A 13,058-nucleotide genomic window follows, 5' to 3' on the forward strand; every position below is an offset into this window, starting at 1 on the left:
TCTGATAGCACGTAAATATTCTTATTTACACTTGACAATGGTTTTTAAATACTTTTTGATGAATATGTATTACTTTAAAAATCACTTAAGTCTGTTTTCCAGTGTAATCATATGAAATATGGATTGGAGTTTGATTCACAAAAAAGGAATAAATGACTGGTCAGAAAACATTTGCAAAAACCTTTCCAAATATTTAAAATCTTATTTGGCTATATCCCCAGAGCCAAAGCAAGACAGAATAAAAAAAACAGGTTCTGTAAATCAAACTTCTAAAATTTTCAATTAAATCCCCAAGCGTACTAGGATTCTTCTATCACTGGAGAAAAATAAAAGTAAGAGAGAGACAAGCGAAGCTGGTGTGGCCTGCTAAAACCACCCTGTTACGAGGCTAAAGGGGACCCACGAAATCACCTTGTTCATTTTATTACCTAAAGGCAAGCAGCTGCACTCTAGAGAAATGTAAAAGTTTCTTTACAAAAAATAAAGTGCTCCAGAAAGAGAAACCCAATATCTCCACTAGGCTTCCATGTTCTTAAATATATCGATTATATTTGATAATGTTCTGCAGGTTAAGTAACTGGAGAGAAGTCTATCAATTTTCTTTTAGGAACAATTAAAGAAACAAAGAAAAAACTGTTTCTTTGATTCTGTGTTAAATCTAGCTACATATAGCACGAAATTATTGTATGATTCTATTTATAATGGACTCCTATTTGAACTCTGGTTTAAGATCAAGATTTTGGTAACAAAATAATTATTAAGCAAATGTCTGTGTGTAAAATATTGTGGGGAAAAAGTTCTCCTTACAGGAAGAAATTTTTTAAATGTTCCAAATTCAGCTAGGAGTAATGAGTTCATACCATAACATCAACTCAAGAAATTGCTTAGTTCAACAAGGCAAATGTCTTTTTTATTACGAAATTGTATTACATATGGTTAGATATAACCGAAGGGCACCAATTAACCTTAAAATAAAGTTATAGAGAATTTATTTAGCATGTGCTTATTTAGTAATTATTAACTTCATCTATTCAATGCCTTACTCAATAATCACTGAGAGGCAAATATCTTGCAGATCCTGCCTCAGGAAGCCTTAGAAGAAATGATGGCTTCCTCATTCATGACACACAAAACATCTTAAGGATTAAGACAATTGTAGTCAAAGGACTCTCCTCTTCCATTATGTACAAAGATCCTCAAAGCCTTTAACCTCAAGAGATTATGCAAAAAATGTGCATACAGTTTCCCCAGAGGAAATTCACTTTGGGTGACTAACTCCATGAGAAGATACAGCACAAAAAAAGAAACAAGAAAATCAAGGAAGACCTGCTGACATTGTGCTATTACACTGACAATTAAGATCCAGTTAGGTGTATTCATCCTCAAGACAGTGGTCACAGTTCTGAAGTCATCATTCAAAGGAAGTGGCTATGTTATAAACGGAATTTTTTTAGGCTTGATTTGCACATAACCTATTATTTGATGAAGTTGGTAAAGATATTTGTATTTTGTTATTATAACCTGTGAAGGGAATAATTTAAAATGGTGAGGCAAAAATAAATGCATACATTATGTCAAACATTTAAACATTTTTCAAACCACATACATATATGGATATGTAAACTCATAAATATGTATGAGGACTGTCTTTTGCATTCTTCAGTCAAGAATTCATAAAATGACAAAAATAGTTATTTTTGGAATAAACTTGAGAATGCTTCAGTCTAAAGAGATTGGTGTGGGAATAAGAAATTTTAAAAGGCCATAACAATGGTTAGGTAAATAATTTAGCACTGCATAAAGAAATACTAGACTATTTATCAAAAATGATGATATAGAAATATTTGTTGTCTGTGACATTTTATTATAGAACAGGAAGTAATAGAACAGCAAATATGGTATGCCTCTATTTTTATAAAAGTGTGTGTGAGTGTGTGTGTGTGTGTGTGTGTGTGTGTGTGTGCAGAAAGAGGTCTCTGTGATACAAGGTTAATCTCAGGGTAGTAAGACCTAGGGTAAATTTCAGTTCCTTCTTTTTCTTTTTCCATATTGTTTAATTGTTTTTCCAAATAAATATATTTAGAAGTAGAAAAACATTTTCTTTTTTTTAAGGGAAAAAAATAATTACGTTATTATTTCCTTACATGTGACTCAGTAATACAATCCCCTAGCAATACCATTCATCACCCAAGTTGGATTTCAACAGAATTCATTCTGCTGTTCTAGGTCTTGTCTTGTTCAAAAAGCCCTGGCTTCAGAGTCTTGGGTTTTTCAGAGATAGAAGAATTTGGATGAGGAAGTCTCATTGAGGATAATGTTATATATATGAACTACCATAAAGTTAGGAAATGTAAAGAAATTGCACATTTCTGGGTTCATCCAGCATTTCTCACACTTTTCTGTAGAGAGAAGAATCTGGAAGGCCTCCACAATCTCGAAATTTCCTTAAAGTCTTATGTCTAAAAAAAATGAGAATTTTGCATTGTATTTCATACTATATCTGTAATTTTAATGTAAAATGAGGTTGAAATTTATTTATCCTAGAGTAAAATTAATGCTCCAAGAAAAAGCTGGCCACATTTTTCTTGTAGTTTGAGTGAATGTCTGGTGGGCTGAGGGGGCGGAGTAACTTATCTCAATAAAGAAGAAAGTCAGTCTAGAAAACAGTGTGTAAACTCAGTATCACTGACAAACCAAGTTGCTCTTGCGGAATAAGGCTTCAACCAAAGTGTGTCAGCACCTGATGGAAATCACAGAACAGGGAAGGAAAACACGTGATAGGAATGTCATAAAATGCATTCAATCATACTTACTTTCAAAATACATGTTTATTTTACCAATTCTCTTCAATGTTCAAGTCCTAAAATTTATAATAGTATTTAAAAAAGTAAAAAATGAACTGGTAAGGTAAGTAAAAGATAATTACTAAGTACTCATTTCAGCACATGAAAAAATCAAGGATAAAGTTAAAATAATTTTTATTTCAGAAGACTTTGTGTGTATAATAATCTTGTTGGTATTCTGACAGTATTAGATCTTTACTACAGATATTTTGTAGAATGTAAAATGTCTACGGGTGCTTATTAGAAAGTGAATAAGCCCCAGATGTTCATAAATCACCCACAATATTAAATTTAATTTTAAAATAAGGTGTTATTTCCTCCTTTTCCAGGACAAGAAAACAAAATTTATAATTTGTATTTATCCTGCAGATAATAATGTTATCTTTTAAAACATGCAAATTTTCTTTCTTAAGAAAACTTCTCACAGTTCTTGAAATTAGAAAAACTTTTAATAAAGCATTTAATAATTCTGAATCTATTCATGACTTTTATCACTCTTCCTGTTTAGAAATGAAAAATATAATTACCCAGTATACCTCACTAAGAGAGAAGTATGGAGTAATAAAGACACCAATCGATAAACATTAAATTAAAACCATGTGGAAATTTGGCAAGAGGTTCAGTACAAACAAATTACAATTTAAAAATTAATCTTTTTTGAATTTTTGGTAACCGAGCAATCAAGAAAAATAAATTCTATGCTGTTGCAAACTAGTTACTGTTCAAAAACTCTAAAATAATAATATCTTTTTGCAAGAGAATGAGGCTGGAGCTGATGGTCCGAAGGAAGGTTTTCAGTGCTGAATGAAACTTTAAAGAAAAACTTTTTTTCATTTGTAATTATTCATTTCTTGGGTCCAGTGTAATGTGTTGGATCAAAAAGAATGATTTTATTTTATTGTTCTTTGCCCCGTAAAATATAGTTATAAAATAAAAATTAGAGGATAAAATTAATCGACTTCTAGCAAAAAAAAATAAAAAGGGCATTTAATAAAAGAACTACAAGTAGTTTTTTACATTATAAGACAACTCAATGTAGTAAATTACTGTATCTGAATATCCTATTTTTGCACCACATTTAAATTGTTAGAGCCTGAAAAAGTAAATGCCAGTGCTTGATTCAAAGAGATATTTATCACATTCTCGAAACTGATGGGAAGAATACACAGACACAATAGGGATTACAAGTCTCTTTGATGAAGTCTCCTCGATTTGAACCTGTTTTTTCCTCTTTCATGGAACAAGAGATAATCTCCCTGAAATAAATATTTTCCCCCTTTGAAAAATGATTCAAACAAAAGATAATTGGGTAAAATAAGGTACCGAATACATAGTTAAGTTGGGGAATAATAAATAAATACAAACATAAAACACTAAGATAATATCTTTCCACTCTATTTTTCAAAAGATAAAGGGTAATGAGCAGGCAACCACTTGTAATTTACAAGCTGAAGTCTTCCTTTGACAGCCCACGGATCAATTAAACCCTCTTCAAATTAGTTTTGATGTGTTAATGTGTGAGTTCCCTACCTCCCCAAATTTCCATGGACCATTACAGGGTTTTATGCTGGCTTTCCACTGAATTGTTTATAGTGTTTTGTTGTCTCTTACTACAAGGTCATTTATAACTATTGTAAATAGTAAGAAAAATAACTCAACACAGATTATTTCTCACTTTGTTTTTTTTTTCCTGCTTATACTATTTTCTGTCTTCTACTAAGAAAAGGTAGAAAATATTTGAATCTTGATTAGTTTTTCTTTTCAATAGCTGTATTTGTAATCTTTAGTGATACTTACAGATAATCAAAAAAGAGTAGGAGGCCATATCCCAATTTCTATAACCTGTTCAAAAACATCTAGATTCTCAAAATTGTTAACTTTAACCTGTTGCAGATACTTAACACTAACATGGAGCAACTAACAGGTAAAGAAAGAATATTTTAAAATTATGACTGAGTAATTCTTTTCACATATGATGAAATACAAAACAATACTTCAGTTTTATCTGACAGGGAATTACTGTCACGTTTGCCTCCCCAATGCTTCCTGTTGGGAGTGAGTGGTCTATTCTTCAGCATGACAAAGTCTGATTTCTGAATGGCTGGTAGTGTCAAAGGGCCATTAGTATGCTAAGCCTTTTAGTGGCATGGGATAGCTCCATCCTGCTTTCCTCAATTGTTGCAATTGGGCCACGTGACTGACTGATGATTTCAAGGCAAGCTTTGGACTCTTGATGTCTTCTAGAAATTAATATTCTTTCTGGTAATATAATCTATTGACTCCTCTTGCTCAATTTTTTAAAGCCTGAAAGGGGGTACAGTTTTAGTGAAACTCCTGAGCAATGAGAAAAGAGAAGACATAGCAATCTTCTCTCATGATTAGGTTTTGAGTTTAAAAAGACAAGTCTAATCTGTTTGGAAAAACTGTTGACAGCCTTTATCATGTTCTTCATTTTAATAAATTCTACAAAGAATGGTGACAGACTTTGAAAGCGTTTTTTCAAAATGGAATTAATTATAAAAATGTTTATAGTAGTTCTTTTTTTGTGTGTATATATAGTCAACTCTTTATTACCCAGCATTGATGTTTCTTTTGCATTCCTTGAAAATAGTCTTTTCATGTTTATTAACTGTCAGCATCCATAGTATAAGCACAAAACAAATTTGAAAATTAAAGGAAGTGAACCAGATGATTTCTGATTCTATCTTGACTAGTTACTTATTTTATTATGCCTTATTCTACATTTGGCCTTCATACCATTAAGGAAGTTCATCGAAATAGCACATTTAGCTCCAAAGATTTAGAAAAACAATAAGCTTTAGAATTGTCTGCCAATGATTCCAAAGGAAGAGCTGGCCAGTAGAGACTAGATGACAAAATTGATCCGTTTCCTGGCCTTGCAGGAATGAGATCTATATAGTGCATGTTATTTGATTAGAGGGATATTCCAAGAATATCAGCCACCTTTGTATTCAAATGCAGAGAGAAAATATCTACCAGAGTTCAATGGACAATGTTTTTTAGATTATTGACATTTACATTATCCACAAATTTGCCTTTATTCCTTACAGGAGAAAAAAAAACTGAAAACAAAGAATATCTTGTTACTCTGTGACTTAGTATAGAGGAGACTGCCTAGCTTTTCAGAAAACTTGTTTCTTTTCTTTTTTTTCCCTGGGCACACATTTAAACCATACATTCCTGCCTTCCTTGCAGTTAAGTGTAATTATATGACTGAGTTTCAGCTAATAGGATGTATTTGGCTAATAGAATGTGCCTCACTGCCAGGCCTGGCTCATAAAATTCTTCTACATCTGATCTTCTATGCCATTTCTCCACCTGCCTAGCTGACTAGGGACATGGTGACTTTGAAATCTTATGATGAAGAGGGCTATGCCGCAAGATAGAACAAGCCTCCATTTCAGAAACACTGCTTAGAGGAGAAGTGCCCAACAATCAGGAATACTTATTTGGGACTTGATGTAAGTAAGACAAAAACTTTTATTATTTTTGAGCCACTGAACTTTTTTTCTTGGAAGTGGAGTATGGCTGAAAATAACAATGCCAAATTTGTCACATTGGATTAGTGATTGAACATCAAGCAGTGAGGAAACTGATAGCAGAGGCTGGAAAGATAGAGAATCATGATATGGAGAAACAAAACACATGGTAAAACTGTTTTCAATGATACCTCAACGAAAGACCATACAATCACTGAATCTGTAGCTCTAATGGAGATGATTAGAAAAAGTAAGGGAGACTGCTTTCAGCAAGCTATCACAAGAAACTAATGTGATCAGAAAAGAATTGCAGCTTGCAAACAGAAATGAAAGAGGATAAAGAAAGTTCGGAAGTGTCGTTCCTTAAAGGATTGAGCAACGAAGGGCCATAAAGCAATTGTATGTTCTAGTTTGCCCAGGATAGTCATGGTTTATGACTATTGTTTCTGCCTAAATATTAATAGCATTAATATGACTCATTGAGGCAAAAAATCAGATTATAGATGTGGTCTTTCTACACAAAGCCCAGGTGCCCTCAAGGTAGCTAGTTAGTTAACAGAAGAGAAAAATGCATAGTATAATATAGTTATCTATTGCTGTGTAACATACGACCTCAAACTTAGTAGCTTAAAACACAACCATTTATCTAGTCATGATTGTGCAATTGGGAAGTAGCTCAGTGGGGATGTCTCATCTTCGCTCTGCAAGAAATGAGCTAGAGTCACTCAGTAGCTGCATTGAACTGGAATACTATTTATCATAAGAGGCAAGGAAGCAAAGAAATAAATGAGGCTTGACAGTTATGTCGAAGAAGGACTTTTAGGTGTGGTTACTGATTCATAGAACTGAATGAAAAGCACATAAATCAATAATCTACTACAATTTTGAAGCAATTGAACTATCAGCACAATTATAAACCCAAACTTGCACATGGGGAACAAGCAGAAAAAACTGGGCAGCTGCCAAGAAAGGGTCACTTCAGATGTAGAACACAGAAGTACCTCCAGAGGGCAGGGTCTAGGAACCATAGAGGACAATGGAAAAGGGACTTCCAGCCAGAGAGAAGAATTGGTAAAGGCCTTCATAATGCCTGCTCAACAAAATTTCACAATTGTGACGACCAATAATGACTGTGTATCTCTAATTCTTTCCCTTCCTGAATATGAGTGTTTATTACAATTATCTGACCCTGTTCCACCACTGTAATTTGAGGGTATATGTTGATGACAGTGGGGGACATAAAACTTGTCTTTTTAGGTCATGTCTGTAGTCTAAAAATTGGTACATCAATATGGACTTCATTTGAATGTGGTGTCTGCATAAAACTTTGGTTTATTTTCCTTGAGAAGGGAATGAGTGTTTTCTACATGTAAGGAGAAAAGAGAAAACAAATATGTGGTGATCAGAAGACTAGACTGTGACAGAGACCTTTACGTGTTAACTAAAGTCCATTTCCTTTTCCTTCAAAGCACATAGATATGCTTCTTTCCCCAAAATTCCTCTTGCAGTTAAGTGTAACTGTGTGTGTGACTGAATTATGGCCAATGGAATGTGGATAGAAGTGATGGATGCCACTTCCAAGCCTAACCCATTAAAAACTTTCTCTGTCATCTGAATATCTTTTCTTATCCACTTATGGAATGAAAGCTCTTCAAGGACCTTAAGAAAGGTGGATCCTGGGTCCTTGGCTTGACTGAGAACACCCTCATTTATTGATGTGAGAAATCAACTTTTATTTTGATGAACCACTGAGAATTTAGGGTTTATTTGTTAAAGCAGTCAGCATTATCTTAACTAATACAAGAAAATTATATGTACCAAAGATAAACATTGTCTGGTTCATAAATTACTACAGGGTCAATCTTGTTTGTGATCAATAAACTCAATTGTATTTATTTTCAATAGATATTTTACAGTTTTTATTTTCTTCTGTGGGTTTAAGAGAAAAATAAAACCTGTATTTCTTAGGCAGATATTTATCTGCTTCCTTTCTCCAGCTCAGGGGTGGTCTCTGGTAGTTTTACCATGATTCTATTCTGCTTATGTGCCCTCCCTCTCTGGTCTTGGCCCCCTATTAAGCATCCTTTGCTATCATTTCAGATTCCCTGGAAAATCCCAGCTTCGGAGCTCTGCTAACACCACCATTCCCTGTGGTGCTTAGCCCTAGGGGTGACAACTCCTGCTGATTCCGTTATCTGGGTTGTCTCATGATCAACCTTGTTTGGCTCCTCAGCAATTCCATCACCTGTGTAAACAATTCTCTGAATTAAATTTCCCTGGTATAAAATATCTAAAGTGGTTTCTGTTTTCATGGCAGGACATTGATTGATGTGTATGTTAAGGAAAGCCTCATTCGAAAGGTGACATTTGATCAAAGACTTAAGAGAGGAAGGAGTTAGCTATGTTGATATCTGGGGAGAAGTGTATTCTAGGCAGAGGGAAGAATCAATGCAAAGTCCCTATGGTGAGAAAATACCTGGTGTTGAAGAAAACCACAGAATGAGGAAGGAGACAGTAGAGGCTGAGGTAAGAAAGATACTGTAGTCAGATTATCTTTGATGTAAGAACCCATTGGAGGGTTTTGAGCAAGGGAATGACATGAATTGCCTTATATTTTAAAAGGACAGTTGTGACAGTTGTGTTGAGAATATACTTTAGGAGCAAGCATGAAAAAAAGAAGACATGTTAAAAGACTCTAGCAGCATTCTAGGAAAGAGATGATGGTGGCTTGGGCCTGTGAGCTAGCAAAAGAGATAGTGGGAAGAGATCATATGATAGTTATACTTTGAAGGCAGAACCAAAGGAATTTACTGGGGTGAGAGATAAAGAGAGACGTTAGGGAGGACTCCAATGGTGTTGACTGTCTAAATAGGAATATGCAAAGTGGCCACAAGTCTTTAAGCATAGTAGTGAGAAATTACTTGCAAGTGTTCCTCTAATATCTGCACAAATTTTGTTTTATTTTATTTTTTATGTTCTTCTGGATATCTTCCAATGTTAATGGTTGAAAGTCATTAAAGCAGTTTCTGGTAACTGTTTTTAGTTCTTCAATTGACTGTTGTCTAATCTCATGTATAGGGACTTTGTGGCCACTCTGTCCTATGAAATCATTTTTCAGAAACATCCCAACATGTTTCAGAGCTAGTATACCAAAGAAAGGAGAGTCAAAGATAACTCCAAAATTTTTAGATTGAATAACTGAAAGGATAAAGTTGCCATTAGTTAAGATGGGGAAGGCTGTGAGTTGAACAGATTTGGAGATCATAAATTCAGTTTTGAACATGATAAACTTGTAATATCTATTAAGTATCCAAGTGAGGAGATCAAGTAAACAAGTGGAAATAGAAGTCTTTAGTTCACGAGAAAAGAATGAGCTGTAGATAAAGGTACAGGAGCGGTTGGTAAATGGATGACATTTAAAACCCATGAGACTGAATGAAATTGAGGGAGAAGAAAAGCAGACCAAGGTTGAGTCCTGGGGGTCTCCAACATTAACATTTGGGGTAAGAAGAAGGAACTGGCACTGGAGTCTAAGAAGTGACTCATAAATAGAGAGGAAAACCAGAATGTATGGTGTCCTGGAAACCAAATGAAATAAGTGTCTTGAATACCAAATAATCAATTTGTGTCGATTGATAAGTCAAATAACATGAAGTCTGAGAATTGATGATTGGCTTTAAAAACAGGGAAGGACATTGGTGACCTTGAAAGGGCAGTTTCAGTGAAGAGGTGGGAGAGAAAGCATGAGTGAGTGGATTAAAGAACGAATGGGAGAAGAACTGGAGACACTGTACATAGAGGATTGTTGTTGCAAGGAATGGGGCAGTAGTTCGTGGGATCGATTGAGTCAAGGTAAGCTCTGTTTTTTAAAATAGGAGAAATACAACATGCTTGTGAACTGAGGATAATGTCCCAGGAAATAATGAAATATTTATAGTGTAGAAAAGAAGGGGCAGAATTACTGGAACAATGTTCTCAGGTAGGTGTCATGCTGGGATGTGACCTAGTGTACAAATGGAGGGATTCACTTTAGATAGAGGCATGAGCAGGTCATTAATAGTAACCAAAGGAAGGAAGAGTATGTAAGTGCAGTCTTTGGTAAGTGATATGGTGGTGTGTGTTTGAAGAACTGTTCTTTCAATTAATTCAATTTTCTCAGTGAAGTAGGAAAGCCATCAGTAAGAAATGAGGATAGGAGAAGAGGTAGCAGAGGTTTGAGTAGAGAGAAGAAAGTTAGAAAGAGTCTTCTAATAAAGTCAGAAAATGAATGGGGTAAGAATATATGAATATAGAATATAGGGAGGTCTAATATGATTGCCAAACAGAATTGATCAATTTGAGGTTCATGATCGAGTGAGCCATATCAGTATGGTTTAATGCTTTTCCCTAGTTGTGTTCAGCTGCATGAGTGCAGGTGCAGGATAGAGATAGATTTGACTTAGGTAGCAGTTTTGCTGAGTCTAAGAAAGTGAGAGATGGGCAAGGGAGTTGTGAGTATAAGCAAAAAAAAAAAAAAAATGATTATAATAATTGGCCATGACATTTTTTTCTGAGTAAGGAGGAGAATCCTCATCAAGAGTGTGTAGATAGGGAAATGGTGGTAGGATCAATGGGTTGGCAGTTCTTATGGAATCAAAGGATGGTTGGAGTAGCCAGGCTCCCTCTAACGCAGTATTTGCTCCTTCTGGACATCTTGTCTTCATGATCTGATTCTTTATATTTACATCTAGGTAGCAGGATGATAGAAGAAACAAAAAGGGAGGGGAAAGGAGATGCAATTGCTCTTTTTTATTTTTAAAGAGGCTTCCCAGGTGTTGTCACATGATACTTCTTTCTTACATTTCTTTGGCCAGAACTTGTTACATGGCTATTTCTAGAAATAGAGAGGCTGAAAATACTTTATTTCAGAAACCAATAAATAATGGCTTTTTCCCCCCCCAAGGACACAGGAAAGAAAATATATTGGATTAGGCAATTACTATATTTCTTTGCATCTAACATGTGCATTTCCCAATAGTTTACCTCTCTGAAATCAGGATATATAATATAGTTGGTAGTGTTTCATGGTTTAATTGCTGCATTTTTTTTGTACTTAATAATACAGAAAATAATGATGCATTTTACAGTAGATGACATCTTATATTGGCAGAAAGATGGTAGTATTTTGCCAAGACAGAATATTGGATGGGAGGAACAGATTTGCTTCAGGTAAGAGAAAGGGAAGGAATATAATTAGTTTGATTTTCTACATGTCAAGTATGAGAATGACCGATTAGCGGTTGAAAATTGAGGACTGGAACTCCAGATTGTGATGGGACATGTGATCAAATTTATGTGGGAAAATTCTTTGAGTTCTTAGGAATTTTGATTGTTTGCACCGTCTGTTTTCCAAAAATAACTTCAAATGGCAGTTCTTCACTATAGGTAGAAATTATTTCACTTGTTGGCAAAGACTCAGCAGTTCTGCCAGCTATCATAATTTTATAAGATGATAATGTATTAATTCAAGATTTTCAATTAAATTAGCAGTGAAAAACAGAAGTGATTTAAAATATTAGTTTGTAGCCAATAAGTGATGGTGATATTTTTTTTCACGTCTATAGAGATTGCATGAGAAACTTCTGATAGAAGTATCTGGTTTTAATTTATTTTCTTCTGGATGCTTTATTGAAGACCCATGTGCAAGGGGAAAAATTAAAACCAGACAATTTCAGATCTACTGCAAATTTCACATGCCATCAGAAAGATTAAACTAAATGTTTCTTTTGGCCACCATGCTTGAAATGCAAACAAAAAGTAAAATTGATTCACATTTTAATACTTCTTTTTGAAATAGTAAAATGGCATTTGGACCTAGGCAACTATTAAGCCTAGTGGTAGAATCTACAGTTTGGGTGAAATTGTGAAAAAAATCAATGCACATAGCAAATTATTTCAGTTTCTGAAAGGCCTATATCCTGTACTTGAAATATGAGAAGTAAGGAAATGAAGGGGTTATTCATTTTTTTAAATGCAAGCCTAGAAAAAGCTAGATTCATGGTTTCAGGTCTCTTGCCAGCACTGGGCCCCTATCCCCAATATCCCACCAAGGTCTTCAGGAAATGGAACTTGATCAAAGATGAAATATTAGAAACCAATGAGATCTGTAGACCTGAGAGAACAATCACTTTATGAAGAATCTGTATAACAAATTGGCAGTTATAAAATAGTCATGGGGGTGTAAAGTACAGCCCAGGGAATACAGTCAATAATATTGTAATAACAATGTATAGTGTCAGGTGGGTACTAGACTTACCAGAGAGATCACTTCGTAAGTCATATAAATGTCTAACCACTATGCTGTACACTTGAAACTAATATATATTGAATATCAACTGTAATTGAAAAAATAAAATTAAAACGATAATTTATACAAGCTTTTTCAAAGAAAAAATAACAACAAAAAAAGGCACTTTCCTCAACTTGTTTTTGACATTTTAAAAGTTTCAGTTAGCTTCATTCATTCATTCACTCATTCATTCTATACTTTCTTTGGGGCTGCTATGTAACAGGGACTAGGCTAAATACTGGGAAAATGATCAGCAACAACAGATATGATGCCTGTCTTCAGAGAACTTACTTTACATTCTGGAGAAGGAGATGATAAGAGTGCATTAAAACTGCAGCATGGGAGGTGCTCTGAAGGAGAGAAATGTGGTGCTAGGTGGGTCTACAA

Source organism: Pteropus alecto, unplaced genomic scaffold (genome assembly GCF_000325575.1).
Source record: "Pteropus alecto unplaced genomic scaffold, ASM32557v1 scaffold73, whole genome shotgun sequence".
NCBI classification, from domain to species: Eukaryota; Metazoa; Chordata; class Mammalia; order Chiroptera; family Pteropodidae; genus Pteropus; species Pteropus alecto.